Source organism: Triticum urartu, chromosome 2, assembly GCF_003073215.2.
Source record: "Triticum urartu cultivar G1812 chromosome 2, Tu2.1, whole genome shotgun sequence".
Lineage (NCBI taxonomy): Eukaryota > Viridiplantae > Streptophyta > Magnoliopsida > Poales > Poaceae > Triticum > Triticum urartu.
In genome coordinates this window covers 365,131,330-365,151,930 of record NC_053023.1, presented here as the reverse complement: position 1 = coordinate 365,151,930, position 20,601 = coordinate 365,131,330, and the positions used below count along the sequence as shown (strand labels likewise).

Sequence of the window (20,601 nt, the reverse complement as noted above, 5' to 3'; positions counted from 1 at the left end):
GAACATAATATTCTTCGAGCACTGAGCCTCTATCGAACAAGCGCCTTCAAGAACTTCTTCAAAGTAGTGCTCGGCAGCCACTCGGCCTACGGCCGAACCCTGTGTCGCAACAGTGGTGGCCTCCATCTCCGCCCAGCATGTCTTGACACGGGCAAAGGCCATCCGCGCACCCTCTATGCACGCCGATCTCTTTACAGCATCGACGCGTGGCACATCACCAAGGAATTGTTGCACTAAACTAAAGTAGCTATTCGGCCTTGGCCTTCCCGGCCACAGGTGATCCACCATGGACCTCATGGCAAGTCCGGACAACCTATGGAGCTCGGCCCACTCGGCCATCCGCTCATTCAACAGCAGCGGACGGACAGGAGCATGAAACTATGACCAGAACAGTTTTTCCACTTCATGATCTTTCCGATCCTTGAAGTACTTTGCCACATCAGCAGCACTTGCAGCCAAATCCACGTAGGCGCCCGCAGAACTCCATAGCCGGTCCAGAGGTGCATACTTCGGATCTCCGAACTTAGTCCACAGCAAGAAGGGCTTCCCAGACACAATATCTGTAGCTTGATTCAGCTCCTCCTTCGTCGCTCTAATTTTGGAGCGGGCTTCCTTGGCAGCCACCAGGGCCTTCTCCAGGTCCATCGCCTTCGCCCGATTTTCTTCTTCAAGAAGCTAGTAATGGTCAGCGGCATCTTTTAACTCTGCAGCCGTCTTGGCTATTTTTCCCTTGCTCTCGCAATGCGCGGCCTGTTCGGCCATTAACTCTTCGGCCGCCTTTAAAGCGGCCGCATTGCTACTCCTTGCTTCCTCCTTGGCTCGGGCAAGCTCCGCCCGAAGGATCTCCACGGTGGCAGCTCCATCTGTAGTCACAACATATTAAAGATACTGGCATCATGCTCCTCTTACTATGTGTTGATTACCGGAAAAATCACTTACCCTGTGCCTCGTCAAGCCGCTTGTTGACAAGCACGATGTCGGCATCTGCCACATCAAGTTGCCGCTTTAGCTCGGCAAACCCATCAGTCCGGCTAGCCACTGGAGCTTCAGCCACCTGCACATAAAGGCGGTCTGGTTATTACCTGGGACTATGATCCTCTGTTTGCCGTTGTTTTCAACGACAACCAGAGTCTCAGGGGCTACTATCTGCATAGGGCACACCTAACGTGTGTGGTACTGTCAAAAACATACACTATTTCACGTACCTCAAAGCCTTTCAGCAGACTCATGAAGGCTTCATGCAAACCGCTTTCAGCGGATGAAATCCTTTCAATTACCGTACCCATTACTGTACGATGCGCTTCGGAGACGGCCGCTTGCCCCAGAAGATCCTTCAGCGCATCTGACCGCACATTGTACAGACCCTTGTTGTCGCTCTCCTAGGAGCCGGATACTGGGGATCCCGGGTAGCCAAAGGGTTATCCTCTGGCCTTAGCGTATCCGGAGATACCCTTCGCGACGACACTTCAAGGTCGCCCGCTTCATGAGGCGGGGTGTCAGGGGGAGGCGTTTCGCTCTCCATCATCTCTGGAAGAAGATCCCCTGAAGACGAGCTCTGTCGAGAAGGGCTACGATCCGAACTACAATTTATAAGGATCGGTTATTGTCTTTGGAAGTGAGGTAGGATGTTTCCCCTATTAAGTACTTTCCGATTACTTACAGCTCGGTAGAGGGCTGAACCCCGCGCGGACATTGTGCGGCAAGAATACCCTCCGAGGCAGGACCCTCTGATGAAGATTTCTTCTCCCGTTTGGAAACCTTAGTTTCCAGATCTTCAGAGGTAGTCCTCTTCCTTCCCCGGGGAGAAAGAATGTCAGATTCTTCACTTTGGTTGTCCTCCCTCGCGGAGGCGCTCATTCCCCCGGCTGGAATAAGTAGCGAGTGAGGCCCGCTTTCGCCCTCTCTATTCCCCCCATCATCTTCCTTTGAGGGCACTAGATAAGGCGCCGGCTCGAGCATCTTGTCTAGTACCGGATTGTCCAAGCCCTCAGGAAGGGGGGCCGAACACCTGATCATCATTGCCTTTGTTATCCAGTCCTGGTGAAAGAGCGGCTCTTTAGAATGATGCCATGATAAATAAAAGGACAGTAGGTTCGGCATGGGATTACTTACTTGGGCAGCGGGGCGGTTGCAGCTCAGACCCACATCCTCGGTGGTGTCCGGACACTCTATTTGGGGTCCGAAGAATGATTTGTACATCTCTTCGTGCGTCATGCCGAGGAAATGCTGAATAGCTCGCGGAACTTCCGGGTTGAATTCCCACATGCGGAGGGGGCGGCATTTGTAAGGTTGGACTCGACGAACAAGCATAACTTGCATTACCATAACCAGACCGAAATCTCCCTCGAAGAGATCTCGGATACGGCTCTGTAGTATTGGCACATCCTTTGCTGGACCCCAGCTCAGCCCCCTGCTGATCCATGACATCAGTTGCGATGGGGGGCCCGAGCGAAAGGTGGGGGCAGCCACCCACTTGGCACTTCGGGGAGCTGTGATGTAAAACCACTCCCGCTGCCACAATCCGGACACCTCTGGGAAGGAACCCTCTGGCCATGGAGTGTTGGCGATTTTGCTTATCAAAGCACCTCCGCACGCTGCGTGCCGCCCCTCGATCATCTTCGGCTTTACATCAAAGGTCTTGAGCCACATGCCAAAGTGGGGGGTAATGCGGAGGAAGGCCTCACATACGACAATAAATGATGAGATGTGAAGAAGGGAATCCGGGGCCAAATCGTGAAAATCCAGCCCATAATAGAACATAAGACCCCTAACAAAGGGATCCAGAGCGAGGCCTAGTCCTCAGAGGAAGTGGGAGATGAACACGATGCTCTCGCTGGGTTCGGGAGTAGGGACGACCTGCCCTCGGGCAGGCATCCTATGCGAAATTTCGGCGGTCAGATATCTGGCCTCTCTCAACTTCTTGATGTCTTCCTCCGTGACGGAGGAAGGCATCCACCGACCTTGAAGGTTGGATCCGGACATAGTTGAAGGTCCGAAGCACCTGACCTGAGCTTTGGGTGTTAGAACTCGAGGCGGGGGAAGGATTCGATTGAGCACGGGAGGGAAAAAAGAAAAAGCTTTGTCCCCTTTATAAAGAGGGTGAATATCAAGCGTCCTCCTCATGGCCGTTTGGGACTTGCCTAAGATCTAGGAGTCATACCAACAGGCACGGTTGGGTTACCCACGTCTGTATTGATGAGAATCCCGTGATAAGGGGGACACGATCTCTGCTTTGACAAGACGTGGCAAGAAAACTGCCTCGCGTTATGTGCGGAGCTGGTTGAGAAAAATGGTTCGAATAATGACCGGGCCATGGCGTGATGTCATGTTGTCAGAACGTGTCAGCAGATTAGATTTGTGGAAATATTATTCTCTCTACAGTGGTATGTGGAACTTATTTTGCAGGGTCGGACACTATCCTTGTATTTAAAACTCTTCCATGGTATATGCGGAGGAGGAACCCGCCTTGCAATGCCGAACACAATACATCGCGTCAGACTCATCGTCATTGAAGCCTGGTTCAGGGGCTACTGAGGGAGTCCTGGATTAGGGGGTCTCTGGACAGCCGGACTATATCCTTTGGCCGGACTGTTGGACTATGAAGATACAAGATTGAAGACTTCGTCCCGTGTCCGAATGGGACTCTACTTGGTGTGGAAGGCAAGCTAGGAAATACGGATATGTATATCTCCTCCTTTGTAATTGACCTTGTGTAACCCTAGCCCCCTCCAGTGTCTATATAAACCGGAGGGTTTTAGTCCGTATGGCAACAGACAATCATACCATAGGCTAGCTTCTAGGGTTTAGCCTCTTTGATCTCGTGGTAGATCAACTCTTGTACTACTCATATTATCAAAGAACAATCAAGAAGGACGTAGGGTATTACCTCCATCAAGAGGGCCCGAACCTGGGTAAACATCGTGTCCCCTGCCTCCTGTTACCATCCGCCTTAGACGCACAGTTCGGGACCCCCTACCCGAGATCCGCTGGTTTTGACACCGACACCCGCGGATGCCATGGATCATGGTGTGCGCGGCCAGTGACAAGAATAGTACGAGGGATAGTGTCTATGAGGTTGGTGTCGTCGTGCATGTGCAGAACACACACGAGACACCAAGGACCGGAAAGACTCCTTTGCCGATTCGTGGTGTAGGGCGCAAAACGAGGATCAACACCTAATGAGATCGTAGAACACATGAGGATCTACCCAGATTCAGGCTCCATGATTGTGTAAAAACGTACTCCTACTTTGTGTTAGTTTTTATGTTGTGGGAAGATAGCTACAAGTCTTTACCAGGAAGGTAATAATTATTTGTGTGCTCTTGTGTATTAACTAAAGTCCAACCTTTTTATGTGTAGTCAGGCCCTCCTTTTATAGCTCAAGGGGTACCACAGGGGCTACAGTAGTCTATACATAGCTCTGATAGAGTAGGCAGATGCATTAAATGACCTGCGATGTGTCGTCATCTTCTGGCCTTCGAAACGAATACCCGTCACATCTACGCCGCTTAAAGTATCTAGCTAATATTAGTGTGACACGCATACACGTTCAGTACATGTGTCAATCGCATGGTAAACATGTGACGATACATCACTTGCATCACTGTAATTCCACCAATGCACACGTGCGCTCGTCATTTAATGGAAAAGGTATGTTTGCGTAGCACTGGTGCGCCACGTACTTGATGTGGTGGCCTGTTGCCACCACTTGCCAATGTGGGTCAGATCCTTCGTGGATTGGGTAGGAACGACATTGCAGCACGCCATGGTCGATTCTCGGGCATCCCATGCCTTGGTTTCTTGCAATGTTGCTTGGACAACACTTCTTGATACACACCTTGTTGCTGATGTGGAATTATAATGAAGGTATATTTGATCTTGACAAAGATCTGCATGCTACCACGGACTCCATGGTGATGGCCTTGACAAAGATCTGGATGTTATCACGGACTCCATGGTGATGGCCTTGACAAAGATCTGCATACTACCACATATCTCAGGGAGATTATTTTGACGAAGCGTTCACTTGGCGTCCTTCCCTGACAAGAAGGCTACTGTGACTCGTGTACAGTTGGGCGAGTAAAACCAATGGTCCCCATACCAATAGTTGGCATCATCTAGATGAGTAAATGTGTGAGAGTAATTGGAATATTTCTCACCCAGCGTGATGTAATCTTGCGATGGTTTGTTTAGACCAATTTGACATAATTCATTCTCCATGATACATGGTTCAATGTAACGCCCCGGATGCAACTTTCCATATTTGTAACTCCGACTCTTGCCTTTTCCGGAGATGCGATACTATATTTCTTTCGTGGTTGGGTTTGTCTTCATTTTGCATTTTGTTCATGTCATGCATTTCATATCATGTCATCATGTGCATTGCATTTGCATACGTGTTCGTCTCATGCATCCAGGCATTTTCCTCGTTGTCCGTTTTGCAATCCGGCACTCCAACGTCCTTCGGCGCCCCCTTTTTTCTCTTTTCATGTGCGGGTGTTAAACTTTCTCGGAATGGACCGAGATTAGCCAAGCGGCCTTGGTACACCACTGGTAGACCGCCTGTCAAGTTTCGTTCCATTTGGAGTTCATTTGATACTCCAACGGTTAACCAGGGAACCGTAAAGGCCTCGTGTGTGTTGCAGCCCAACACCCCTCCAAAGTGGCCCAATAACCCATCCAAACCCCCTCCATCCTCTCGGCCGTTCGATCACGATCGCGTGGCTGAAAATCGCACCTCATTTGGACACTCCTACCTCCTTCTAGCTATAAATATGTGTCTCCCTCCGAAAATTCGCGGATGAACCCTGACCTAGCCTCTCCTCGTGCCGCAGGACATTTCTTCCTCCACCGCCGGACATGTCCACCGCGCCCGGCCACTTCACTCTGACCAATCAGGGAGCACCACGTCATCCCGTCGCCGCCCTCGTCCAATCAGGCGCTGTCGCGCGTCCGCGCCAGCTCCCCACCGTGCCGCGGCCCGCGGAGTCCATCCGGGGCCCGCGCGAGCCCGGATCCGCTGCCGCCCGCGCCCGACCTCGCCCCGAGCTGCTGCCCCGCCGCCGCGCCGTTGCAGGACCCCGCCGCCTCCCGCGGGCTCGCGCGCCCCGCGGAGCCCCGCGCCGCCGCGCCGCTCGCTGACCCCGCCGCCGCTCCGCCCACGCCTCCACCTCCGCGCCGCCTTGTGCGCCCCGACCCGCGTCGGCCCCGCGCCGCCCTTCGCCAGCGCGCCCGCCTCCGGCGACCAGTGCTGCGCCCCGGCGACCGCGCCCCTCCCTCCGGCCGTCGTCGTCTTCTCCGACGAGATCCGGTGGATCGGGACGAGATCCACCGGGATCTCATCCAAATGCGCGCTCCCATCCCGGATCCCTCCGTCCCGGGTCGAGCCCGTCCCGCGTTGACTTTTCGCAGAGATGATTTTCTTCTAAGTCCCCGGATCTGTAACATTTTTATGGCATGTTCATTGCGTCATAACTCCTCATCCGTAGATCCGTTTTGCACGCATGATATATCAAAATGTTCATCAGGATGTGCTCTTCATTATGTTCCATTGTGCCATGCTTGTTTGAGTCCATATTGATGCCCAAATCGTTGATGCAAGAGTGCTATAAAATGTTAGGTGCTGATTCTTAGCAGAGTATGAGCATTTGTCATTTTTGCTACATTTGTTATGTGTTGCATATGGGCATGAGCTCTACATGTTTTTTGGGCTATGCAATGTCATCTTTACAGGGGTGTATGCCATGTTTTTTATGATCTTTATGGTAACTAGCACAAGCATGCAAAGTAGCTCTCGTAATATTGCTGATTTCAGGGACTTAGAATTTCACTAAGTCATTTCCCTGCTGTTATTTTTATGCCATGTATTCATGTTGCTATAGCGAGACTCATGCTTCTTTTGAGTATGTTCAGTAAGGATGATTTGGGCATATGGTTGTGCTCTATCCATCCATGCCCCTGTTTGAATTTATGGAGTGCCCTAGCATGACTCAATCTTGCTCTGCTTTTGCTATAAAATATTCCTGGCAGATTGTTTACGTGTTAATCAATTTTGCCAAGGTGGTTGTAGTTGATCCATGTGTGCTATGAGATTGTTCTTGCCATGGTTAGCTTCATGAACATGTCTTCTTGCTATGGCTATGCTTATATTGTCATGCAATGCCTTATGGTGAGTGAATCGAGCTCGCAAAGAGGCCTTCATAATTCTGTTTCTGCCATGTACAGTTTTCTGCTAAGTCTGAATCTGTTAACGAAACTTGCTATGTTTACATGGGTGCCATCATATTTTCTGTGCCCTTTTGGCTTATGGTCAGTAAGTGCCTTTTGTTCTATGACTTGAGTAGATTCATGCCATGCCTTGTATTGCTATGATCTGTTCCTGTAGCATGTTGTTTGCTTGCTCTAAACACGGCTTCCTGATGTTATTTCCTGGCATGTTGTTATTTTCACTTAAGTCTGTGAAGCTGATATCTTTTGCACTTTTGCCATACTTGTTTGAACCTGCTCTTGTGTGATTTAGCCGTAGCTCAGTGTTCATCTTTTGTCAAGTATCTTGAGTAGATCACTGCCATGTGCTTTGTTGTTATGTTGGAGTGTCGTAGCTTAGTTTCTTGTTGCATTTTAGATGGCATCGTGTTGTTAATCGCAGAATTGTGCCATTCTTATTTTGCTTGCCATTTGCAAACCGTGCATCCGATTCCGGTGATCCTTATATCGATTTCGACCGAAATCAAATCATATTTCCAGCGGCACTCTTGGTTTGCCAAGTTGAGCCCTAGTTCAATCTTTTCCTTCCGGAGCACGCATATGCATTGCATATCACATCCCGCATATCATGCCATGTTTTGCATCATGTTGCTTGTGCATTGCACCATTGTTGATTGTTGTTTTCCTTTGCTTGTGTTCTTGCTTTGGGTAGAGCCGGGAGACGATTACGTGATCGAGGAACCCGTTTGTTACGGCATATCTCTCTCAAGGTAGTTTTGGTGATTGATGACAACATGTTTGCGGACTAATCTTGTGCTTTGAATAACTCACAGATTCTCCCCTGGCACGAGACGCTTTCTTCCCCTCGGAGTGTATTTCAAGACGGTGTAGCTCTTTCATTTCTTTCTCGGTGGACTAGTTGTGTAGAGGGCACCGTACTATCAAGAGGGGGTCCGCTGGGGTATTGCATGGGTGGAATCATCACGTACACATCAGCTTCTCACCCTCCGAGCTTTTCCATTCCATTGTAGAGTTCTCTCCTCTCTTCCTTGTCCTGTCTGGGTCCAAGCGGTAGTACCGCGCAACCCAGCGGTAGTACCGCCGAGGAGCCACAAGCGGCAGTACCGCTCCACAGCGGTAGTACCGCCCATGGCTCCACAGCAGTAGTACCGCTGGGGTGCCTGGCACCTCCGCCTCGTCCTCAGCATCTTTGAGAGATTCTCTCTCTCTCTCTTATGCGCCCCAGCGGTAGTACCGCATTGCCAGCGGTAGTACCGCACTACCAGTGGTAGTACGGCCGAACGGTCATAAGCGGCAGTACCACTCCACAGCGGTAGTACCGCCCGTGACCCCGCTGCCGTAGTACCGCTGGGCAGTCTGGCTCCTACCGCCTCGATTCGAGGTCTTTTTCTCGTGTCGGGTTTTGCGGCACTAGTCGCGGTTGTAGAGGCGGTAGTACCGTTCCTGGAGCGGTAGTACCGCCCCTACCACCACGATAGTACCGCGGTTGGGTCCTTTCCTTCTAGTCTCCTCTGCACGGCAGTGCCGCTGGCTGGCGCGGCAGTACCGATGTCCTGGCGGTAGTACCGCCCCCTCTCAGCGGTACTACCGCCCTGTGCGGGACTGGTTGGTGGGGGGCAACGGTTGGATTGTTGCCCCCACTATAAAAGGGAGTCCCCTTCTTCTCTTTGACCTACCTCTTCCTCCCCCAAGCTCCATTTATTGCTCAAGCTCCATTAAATGCTCCAAGCTCCATTTTCGCCCAATCTATCTCTCTAGCCAATCAAACTTGTTGATTTGCTCGGGAGTGGTTGAGAAGGCCCCGATTTACACTTCCACCAAGGAATTTTTGATTCCCCCACTCATCCCTAGCGGATATTGTTACTCTTGGGTGTTTGAGCACCCTAGACGGTTGAGGTCACCGCGGAGCCATAGTCCATTGTGGTGAAGCTTCGTGGTTGTGTTGGGAGCCTCCGATTAAGTTGTGGAGATTGCCCCAACCTTGTTTGTAAAGGTTCGGTCGCCGCCTTCAAGGGCACCAATAGTGGAATCACAGCATCTCGCATTGTGTGAAGGCGTGAGGAGAATACGGTGGCCCTAGTGGCTTCTTGGGGAGCATTGTGCCTCCACACTGCTCTAACGGAGACGCACTTCCCCTCAAAAGGAAGGAACTTCGGTAACACATCCTCGTCTTCACCGGATCCACTCTTGGTTATCTCTTACCTTTACTTGTGCAAGCCTTGTAGTGTTACTTCTCTTGCTTGCTTGTATGCTTGTTGTTATTGCATCATATAGGTTGTTCACCTAGTTGCACATCTAGACAACCTACTTTGATGCAAAGTTTAATTTGGTAAAGAAAAGCTAAAAATTGGTAGTTGCCTATTCACCCCCCCTCTAGTCAACCATATAGATCCTTTCAATTGGTATCAGAGCCTTGTATCTTTATTAAGGACTTTACCGTCCAAATAGTATGGTTGATACCATAGACGGTGTGGAGGAACACTCCGATGTGAATCCTTTCTCGTCTACGAGCGATGGGGGAACCTCGGTCTCACGTGAGGAGTTCAATGTGGCCTTGGAGACATTGAAAACCTCCATGACGACCGAAGTTGAAAGCATGTTTACTAAATTTCTTGAGGGGCTTAAACTATCCACCGCACCGTTGAAAGTGGGTGATCCCGCCAACAAGGTGACAGATGCTATCCCCGACAAGGGGGAAGCTAGTAGTGAAAAGGCTCCTTCTTCTAGTGGTAAGAATGGCACCGGCATCTTTGCCCATGTGGAACCACCACTTGTTTATGGTGGACCGGTTCCTTCCACTCATTTGAATCATGCCGGTCCTCCCCCTAAGATTGTGAAAAATGAGGATTTTGATTCTTGGGTTTATCGCTTTAAACGTCATTTAAATCATGTGAACACTAACCTTTGGAGAATCATTGAAGAAGGTTTCTATCCACATGATCCAAGCAACTTCACTCCTCGAGAAGCCGCGGACAATCAATTCAATGAGAATGCTCTCTTCATCATTCAAGATGCAATTCCACCCGAAGACCTACCTCATCTTCGTCCCTTCGCCTTGGCCAAAGATGCATGGCATTGTGTCGTCTCTCTCTACCGGGGAAGCGCAAGCATTCAACGCTCCAACTATGAAGTGGTACAAGATGAGGCCGATGAGTTTGCAATGAAAGAAGATGAAGAACCTCGTGAGCTTTATCGGAGAGTAACCAAACTCGCGGTCTCATTACGAGATCACGGGAGCAAGGACACGGATGACAATTGGATCAAGCGCAAATTCCTCAAGGCAATGATGCCCTATCACAAGGCCATGTCCTCCGTCATTCGTCAAAGACCGGACTTCCACACTTTGACCTCAAGCGAAGTGTTGGATGAGTTTGTGGCCATGAACATTTTGGACAAGACCGCCGACAATGCGGTGCTCCGTTCTCAACGGGCAAAGAAGCCTAACCTTGCATTGAAGGCCAAGCTCACCGTTGAAGAAGAAGAAGAGGAAGAAGAGGAGAGCAACCCCGAAGATACGAAGTATGCTTATCATGAACACATGGCACTTGCTTCAAGGCAATTTTGGAGCAAGAAAAACTCGAGGCCAAACTTTAGCAAAAACAACTTGAGTGGCACGAGGGGCAAGCAACGTGTAAGGACTTGCTACAATTGCGGCAACGTGAGTCATTTTGTTGCGGAATGCCCGTATGAGAAGAGGGAAGACAATGTTGGCAAGCTCATCCGAAAGGACAAGGCCAAGTCGTTCCCCAACAAGAACAACTTCACCAAGAAGACTCCTCCCAAGGCATTGGTTGTACAAGAAGAGTACAATGAGGATGATGACGATGATGAAGATGATGAGTCGGTTGCCATGGCCTCCGTTGCCATTGCAACGACTTCACGGGTGTCTCTCTTCGACTCACCCAATGAGAGCATCACCGCCAAGTGCCTCATGGCTAAAGCCACCAACAAGGTAACCCCCAACATCAAAACTACCATCATTAATCATCCTTCTCCGACGGATAGCATTAATGAACTTGAGGGAGCTAATGTGGAGGCTAACGAGTTTGAGGCCTTTATGGGCAAACTCAAGGGAAAATCCAAGAAGCACTTTGTTGCTCTCTTGGAACAACTTGGTGAAGCCAATGACATGATCGAGGCTCACGAAGACACCATCACTAAGATGGAAGGGCATAGTCATGACTATGTCGATGAGATTTTGGATCTTTCCAATGCTCTTGAGGAAGAGCGTGGTCTTCGTTTGGCTCTTGAGGAGTCACACAACGTTGATCATGCTAAGTTAAAGAAAAATTATGATCATGTCCTCATAGTTTCTCATGTGCTAAACTCCGAGAAGGCCGAACTTGAAGTTGATCTTGCTAAACTCAAAGAGGAGTTTGATCTACTTGACAAGGCTCACAAGGTCTTGAAGGGTACTCATGCTAGCTTCAAAGAGTCTCATGATCAACTTCAAGTAAAGCTAACCAAGGAAAAAGCCACTTTCCCTCGCATGATGTTAATTGATAATGCAAATGCTACTAACCCGTGTTGTGAGCATGTGCATCTCGTTGAGGAGAACGCTAAGTTAAAGGGGCAACTTGAGAGAGGTCTTGCAACTTGCATACAAGGCAAGAAGAACCTCAACGATCTCTTGATCAACCAAACGGGAGTTGTGGCCAAGGAAGGGGTTGGGTACGTGCCCGACTCCAAGAACAAGAAGAAGAATGACAAGACCAAACGACCTCCTCCTCTCATGCAAACCTTTGTGAGGGAGGGAGAGAGTGCCTCCGAGAAGAAGAAGAACAATGTCAAGAAGGGCAATGTCACCCCTCCCAACAAAGCCGGCGATTTTAATCCTTCTTATGTGTTATGTCGTGCTAGTGATGGGCATGTTTATGCCAAATTTGTTGGTTCTCTTCATGAGTACATTGAATGGTCTATTTGGGTTCCAAAGACCCTTGTTACTAACATCAAAGGACCCATTACAAAATGGGTACCTAAAACCAAGCATTGATCTCTTGTAGGTGTTTGCTTCCGGTGGTGGATCATGGTTGCTGGATAGCGGAGCTACAAATCATATGACCGGAAGCAAGGACTTGGTGGTGGACGTGCACAAAGTTCCATCTATGCCCACCAATGTCGAGTGGGGTGACGCATCATCTTCTAAGGTATTGGGACTTGGCAAGGTGGTCATCTCTCATGATCTCATGATCGAGAAGGTCATGCTTGTTGAGTCCCTTGCATACAATTTACTTTCCGTTCGTCAACTTGCAATCATGGGCTTTGCCACTTTCTTTGATATCGATACCGTGGCCCTCTTGTGGAGCAAGACTCTTAAAGTAGCTTTTGTTGGGCATGTCGAGAACGGTCTATATGGGATTAACTTTTCGGAGCGACCCACTAAGACCGCGACATGCCTAATGGCTAAAGTTGATGTGGGATGGCTTTGGCATCGCCGTTTAGCCCATGTCAATATGAGATCTTTGCAAAGTCTCCTCAAGGGGGACCATGTCCGTGGACTAACGAATGTTAGTTTTGCTAAAGATCGTGCTTGCAGTGCCTGTATCGAAGGAAAGCTACATGAGAAGGCTCACCCTCCCACGACTATCATTTATTCAAAGAGGCCCTTGGAGCTCCTTCACATGGATCTCTTTGGGCCTCCATCCTTCGATAGTCTTGGAGGTAGGAAGTATTGCTTGGTGATTGTGGATGACTACTCAAGGTACACGTGGGTGTATTTCTTCAAGAGGAAGAGCGAGACCCAACAAACCGTCATTGACTTTGCAAATGAAGCTCAACGTCAACACAACGCAAAGATCTTGACAATAAGGAGTGACAACGGGACCGAGTTCAAGAACTACACCTTGGATGAATTTCTTAGTGATGAGGGAATCAAGCATCAATATTCCGCACCCTACACCCCTCAACAAAACGGTGTTGCGGAGAGGAAGAACCGGACGTTGATGGATGCGGCAAGGACCATGATGGCGGAGTTCAAGTCTCCGTACAACTTTTGGGCCGAAGCCATCAACACCGCGTGTCATGCATCCAATAGGCTCTACCTCCGCAAGGGCTTGAACAAGACTCCATACGAGATACTCACCGGTAACAAGCCCAACCTCAAGTACTTCCGGGTATTCGGGTGTAAGTGTTTCATTCTCAAGAAAGGTGTTCGGTTGTCTAAATTTGAGGCTAGAGCTTATGAGGGCATATTTGTTGGCTATGCTACAAACTCTCATGCTTACCGTGTCCTCAATAAATCCACGGGACTTATTGAGGAGACGTGTAACTTGGAGTTTGATGAGAATAATGGCTCCCAAGTGGAGCAAAGTGGCACTTGTGATGTAGGTGATGAAATTCCTCCCCAAGCCATAAGAAGAATGGGTGTTGGCTTTATCCTACCCATTGAGGAACCCCTTGTGACCGAAGGAGAAGGAAAAAGCTCCACTCAAGTGGAGCCATCACCAACCCAAGGCCCACACGCTTCCGAAGAACAACATGAAGGCCCTCATCCTCAAGAACATGACCAAGGGCAAGATCACGCTCAAGACGGTGTTGACACTTCAAGTGATGCCCAAGGTCAAGTTCTCTCCTCCGAGCGAGTTCAAGAATAAGAACAAGCCCAAGACGACGCTCAAGATGATCAAGTGACCACTCCTCGTCTCACCCCCGAGGAGGAATTAGAGCGTCGTGCCGCCAAGGTTGCTTCCAAGCTCTCCACCAAGGATCATCTCATGACGAATGTGCTTGGAAGCTTAAGAAAGGGGGTAAGCACTCATAGACAATTAGCAAATTATTGTGAGCATCACGCGTTTGTCTCTTGTGTGGAACCCCACAAGGTCTATGAAGCGCTAGAAGATCCAGATTGGCTCAACGCCATGCATGAAGAACTCAACAACTTTGAGCGCAACAAAGTGTGGAGATTAGTGCCAAGACCAACCGGGAATCACAATGTCATAGGAACCAAGTGGATATTTAAGAACAAGCAAGACGCCCATGGGATTATCATTCGCAACAAGGCTCGTTTGGTAGCACAAGGCTACTCCCAAGTCGAGGGTATCGACTACGGTGAAACCTTTGCTCCCGTTGCTCGTATTGAATCCATTCGCATGTTGATTGCATATGCTTCTCATCATAACTTTAAATTACAACAAATGGATGTGAAGAGTGCTTTTCTTAATGGTCCTATTAATGAATTGGTTTACGTCAAGCAACCCCCCGGGTTCGAGGATCCCTACTTTCCCGACCATGTGTATCAACTCGATAAGGCACTCTATGGCCTTAAACAAGCCCCACGTGCGTGGTATGACCACCTTACCGAGTTGTTACAAGACCGTGGTTTTGAAGTCGGGCTAATCGACCCCACTCTTTTTACTAAGAAGGTCAAAGGGGAGTTGTTTGTGTGCCAATTATATGTTGATGATATTATCTTTGGTTCTTCTAACAAAGCTTTCAATGAGGAATTTGCCGCTCTCATGACCTCAAAGTTCGAGATGTCCTCCATGGGAGAGTTAAAGTTCTTTCTAGGGTTCAAAGTGAAGTAAAGAAGAGAAGGAACCTTCATCAATCAATCCAAATACACTCAAGACATGCTCAAGAGATTCAAGCTAAGTGACGTCAAGACGGCTTCCACTCCAATGCCCACCAAGTGCCAACTTGACTTAGATCCCAGTGGTAAAGTGGTGGATCAAAAGGTATATCGTTCCATGATTGGATCCTTGCTTTACCTTTGTGCATCTAGACCGGACATCATGTTGAGTGTGGGTATTTGTGCACGGTTTCAAGCTGCACCTAAGGAAAGTCACTATGTGGCGGTCAAGCGAATCTTTCGATATTTGGCTCATACCCCAAACTTTGGCTTGTGGTACCCAAGAGGATCAAACTTTAAGCTTGTAGGGTACTTGGATTCCGATTGGGCGGGAGACAAAGTGGATAGGAAGTCCACTTCCGGAGGGTGCCAATTCCTTGGTTGCTCTTTGGTAAGTTAGTCTTCCAAAAAGCAAAGTTGTGTGTCTCTCTCGTCCACTGAGGCGGAGTATGTTGCCGCCGGCAGTTGTTGTGCTCAACTCCTATGGATGAGGCAAACTTTAAAGGATTACGGTGTCACTTGTGACAAAGTGCCTCTTTGGTGTGACAATGAAAGTGCCATCAAGATCTCTCTCAACCCGGTGCAACACTTCAAGACGAAGCATATTGAGATTCGGTATCACTTCATCCGGGATCACATTAGGCGAGGAGAGATTGAGCTCAACTATGTCAACACTCATGACAACCTTGCAGATATTTTCACGAAGCCCTTGGATGAAGCAAGATTTCGCGAGTTAAGGCATGAGCTAAATATCATTGATTCGAGCAATGTGGCTTGAACCCTTGCACACCCCATCACGCTCATTTTGTTGTCTAGTTTAGGTGTAGGCATGGACATAGAGGGAGTGTTGTTCTCTCAATGAACTCTCCCTCCCCCCATTATGCATAAATTGATCAAGTCTTTCACTTTAGCCATTGTTGATGGTACTTGTGCTTCAAAGACGAGTTTTGGTCATGGGCCCAAGGTTAAAATCTTCGCGGCGCCATACCTTTTGACTCAAACATAGGTGGCCTCGGCCACCGCCTCTTTTGAAGAGGTGTGTCTTGGTCGTTTTGCTGGCGTGCTCTTTTTCTTGCCGTTTTTGTCGTTCCTTCGAGCAAAAGCCGTGTTGGTTTGGTTGCCATGGCGTGCTGGACGGTACTACCGCTGGTGGTGCGCGGTACTACCGCTCATGAGTGGTACTACCGCTGAGGGACGGGACCAGGGGGATAAGTCGGGGCAGGGGGAGGTTTCTTCTCCCCCATACCCATTCACTTCGCCCCCTCTTTCCTCTTCCTCTCTCCAGCCTCCACTCGCCGCGGGAGGGCTCCGGCGAATCTCCGTCTCCGGGGCGTCCCTCTCCATTTCCTTTGGTGGAGTCGATCCCCACCCCGTTCTCTTGCCATGGATGCCGGTATTGCCCCCGTTCCTTCTTTCCTTTTGTCTCGTTTTCAGATCTTGTTTCTTAGGGGCAATGGTGGTTGCATCTCTAGATTTTTGGCTAAATCTAGGATTGAGTTGGTTGGAGAAGGCAACTAGACTATCTCGATTAGAGTTTGGTAGGAATATTTTTGAATTTGGCAGGCCGGTAGTGCCGGATCTGACCACCGTAGTAGGAAACCGTTGTTTCTCCGCCTCGTGTTGTAGGAAACTGTTGTTTCTCCGCCTCGAGCAGTACTACCGCTCTCGTTGGAGCGGTACTACCGCTTGACCTCGAGCGGTACTACCGCTCTCCTTGGGGCGGTACTACCGCTTGGGGCGGTACTACCACGGGCATGCCACGGTACTACCGCTGCATGCAGATTCCATCATATTCCTGCCTTACCTTGATCTTTTTGTTGTGTTTGTTGGCTTATGCTCGTTCTTTTTGGTTGTTTTGCGTGTTCTTGTGTTTGGCTCCAGGTGATGACCAGTCCGAGCAGCAAGGTCGTCGTATCAACCCCGGGCGTGCTACATCAAAACGCTACCGCACCTCAGAGCCAGCCGGTGGTTCCTCGAGCACCCAACCACCTCCAGCAAGTGCATCTACAAGTGTTCCTCCACCTCCTCAGCAATCAAAGCGATCCGCTAACAAGCCAAAAGGGAAGACTGTGACTGAGATGACCAACAAGGAGTTTTGGGAGAAGCGTCGCCGCAACCCCTATGCGGTGGACCAAGAACCCACTTTGGTCAACCGCCCGTTCTGGAACTATTTTCAGTTTGCCATCTACTTTGATGTGATCAAGGCCAAGAAGAATCTGTTTGTTGATGTTCGCTCCATTGACACTGATGCTATGGAGAAGGACCCGAAGTATTTTGGCGAATCCCTTCAGATGTGCACTCAGCTGAACATTCTCAGGATCATGCAATTCAACAAGGATTTTGATGCGGATTTGGTGGCTCAATTCTATGCCACCGTCCATCTTGGGACGGATGGCGACAGGACTCTGACATGGATGACCAATGGCAAGCTGCTTTCCGTCAAATGGAAGGCTTTCATGGAGTTACTTGATGTAGTGGATACCGGGCTTGAGACTCCTGTCGGTTTCTGCCCTCACCGCAATGCTATGTCCACCCACAAGCAAGCCCTTTGGCCCTACTGCACTGTGAAAGTTCACCCAGTAACTGAGAAGAAGACCTATGAGCTATCTCCATATCTGGACATTCTTCATCGCATCTTCCGTGAGACTCTCTTCCCTCGGATCGGGAATCTGGATATGGTCCACTCTTACCTCGTGGACATGATCCTTTTCTGTCAGCATGAGAAGGAAGCAAGCATTGGACAGAGCCTGGATATTTCTCATGTCATGTGGTCTGAACTTCTCTCTGTCGTGTCTGAGCGCAAGTGCCCTATATATGGCCCCTTCATCATGAGGCTCATTGAGAGGGCCTGGGCACAGACTTATCCCAGAGTGTTGCTGGAAACTGGAGACTTGGTTTCTCATGAGATCAAGCGCCTGAGGAAGAAGGATAATTGGTCCACCCCGTCTGCTGCTGCTGCCACAGGGGGTCCGTCTGCTGCTGCTGCCATGGGAGATCTGTCTGCTGCTGCTGCTGCCATGGAGACCGAGGGTGGGGCAGCCACTGATGATCACGAGGAGGATATTGGCCCCTCTAGTGCTGAACCCTCATGGGCGAAGAAGCTTAAAAACAAGTTGAAGAAGCTTTTCTGCATGGAGTCTCATGGTCAGTACATGACTCATGTGGTGGAGAAGCATGCCAGGATGCGCCACAAGGAGCTCATGCGTCAGTTGGGAGCGACAGTTGCCAGTGGTTCTGAGGGACAGATCACTGAAGAGGAGGAGTGGATTCATCAGCACTGCCCTTGGACCGACTCCGATGCCGAGCAGTTTTCGACCCACGATGAAGATGCAGAGATGTGATGTTCAAGATCTTCATCTTCCCATCACCTAGAGTCGTAGCGTCACTCTTTGCCCTTTTTGGTGTCTCGCTGTCAAAGGGGGAGAGAGTGTAGGGATTTGTGTTGTTGCCGTGCTTTGAGTCGTCTTATGGTTTCTTGTGTGTTCTCTCGGTGTCTTTATTTGGTTTGGTTTGGTGTGAGACCTAAGTTCTAGACATATGGTGTGAGACATATGCTCCCTTCTTGTGTGTTCTCTCGGTGTCTTTATTTGGTTTGGTTTGGTGTGAGACCTAAGTTCTAGACATATGGTGTGAGACATATGCTCCCTATCGCTACCTTATTACTTATGTCTATTCAGAGTACTGTAGTTTATTATGAGATGCATGCTTGTGCTTAGTATTGTTGGACTATAAAATATACGGGGGGGTGTTGATCCAAATGTGTGTGTCTTGCCATATCTAGGTGCACACATTCTGGGGGAGCCCGTCTATATTTTGTAGTTCTTAGTTTTCTTCGTTTTATTTCTTTTCCTTGCACAAATCCTTAGTTGTCATCAATCCACCAAAAAGGGGGAGATTGTTACGACATATCTCTCTCAAGATAGTTTTGGTGATTGATGACAACATGTTTGCGGACTAATCTTGTGCTTTGAATAATTCACAGATTCTCCCCTGGCACGAGATGCTTTCTTCCCCTCGGAGTGTATTTCAAGACGGTGTAGCTCTTTCGTTTCTTTCTCGGTGGACTAGTTGCATAGAGGGCACCGTACTATCAAGAGGGGGTCCGCTGGGGTATTGCATGGGTGGAATCATCACGTACACATCAGCTTCTCACCCTGCGAGCTTTTCCATTTCATTGTAGAGTTCTCTCCTCTCTTCCTTGTCCTGTCTGGGTCCAAGCGGTAGTACCGCGCAACCCAGCGGTAGTACCGCCGAGGAGCCACAAGCGGTAGTACCGCTCCACAGCGGTAGTACCGCCCGTGGCTCCACAGTAGTAGTACCGCTGGGGTGCCTGGCACCTCCGCCTCGTCCTCAGCATCTTTGAGAGATTCTCTCTCTCTCTCTTATGCGCCCCAGCGGTAGTACCGCACTACCAGCGGTAGTACGGCCGAAGGGTCACAAAGCGGCAGTACCGCTCCACAGCGGTAGCACCGCCCGTGACCCCGCTGTCGTAGTACCGCTGAGTAGTCTGGCTCCTACCGCCTCGATTCGAGAGGTCTTTTTTCTCGTGTCGAGTTTTGCGGCATTAGTCGTGGTTGTAGAGGCGGTAGTACCGTTCCTGGAGCGGTAGTACCGCCCCTACCACCACGGTAGTACCGCGGTTGGGTCCTTTCCTTCTAGTCTCCTCTGCGCGGCAGTGCCGCTGGCTGGCGCGGCAGTACCGCTGTCCTGGCGGTAGTACCGCCCTGTGCGGGACTGGTTGATGGGGGGCAACGGTTGGATTGTTGCCCCCACTATACAAGGGAGTCCCTTTCTTCTCTTTGACCTACCTCTTCCTCCCCCAAACTCCATTTATTGCTCAAGCTCCATTAAATGCTCCAAGCTCCATTTTCGCCCGATCTATCTCTCTAGCCAATCAAACTTGTTGATTTGCTCGGGAGTGCTTGAGAAGGCCCCGATTTACACTTCCACCAAGGGATTTTCGATTCCCCCACTCATCCCTAGCGGATCTTGTTACTCTTGGGTGTTTGAGCACCCTAGACGGTTGAGGTCACCGCGGAGCCATAGTCCATTGTGGTGAAGCTTCGTGGTTGTGTTGGGAGCCTCCGATTAAGTTGTGGAGATTGCCCCATGTAGGATCGAAAGTATGTCTAGAGGGGGGTGATTAGACTACTTGACCAAATAAAAACTTAACCTTTTCCCAATTTTAGTTCTTGGCAGATTTTAGCTATTGTAGGACAAGTCAAGCAATCATCACACAATTCAAGCAAGCATGCAAAGAGTATATTGGCAGCGGAAAGTAAAGCATGCAACTTGCAAGAATGTAAAGGGAAGGGTTTGGAGAATTCAAACGCAATTGGAGACACGGATGTTTTTCCCGTGGTTCGGATAGGTGGTGCTATCCTACATCCACGTTGATGGAGACTTCAACCCACGAAGGGTAACGGTTGCGCGAGTCCACGGAGGGCTCCACCCACGAAGGGTAATGGTTGCGCGAGTCCACGGAGGGCTCCACCCATGAAGGGTCCACGAAGAAGCAACCACCCATGAAGGGTCCACGAAGAAGCAACCTTGTCTATCCCACCATGGCCATCGCCCACGAAGGACTTGCCTCACTAGCGGTAGATCTTCACGAAGTAGGCGATCTCCTTGCCCTTACAAACTCCTTGGTTCAACTCCACAATCTTGTCGGAGGCTCCCAAGTGACACCTAGCCAATCTAGGAGACACCACTCTCCAAGAAGTAACAAATGGTGTGTAGGTAATGAACTCCTTGCTCTTGTGCTTCAAATGATAGTCTCCCCAACACTCAACTCTCTCTCATAGGAT

At 49.6% G+C, this 20,601-nt stretch overlaps 1 pseudogene; it reads left to right on the top strand.

The window, feature by feature from the left end:
* The window catches only part of LOC125536743, an 88,275-nt pseudogene extending 81,874 nt beyond the window's left edge, over nucleotides 1-6,401 (top strand).
* Nucleotides 6,402-20,601: the final 14,200 nt, after the last annotated feature.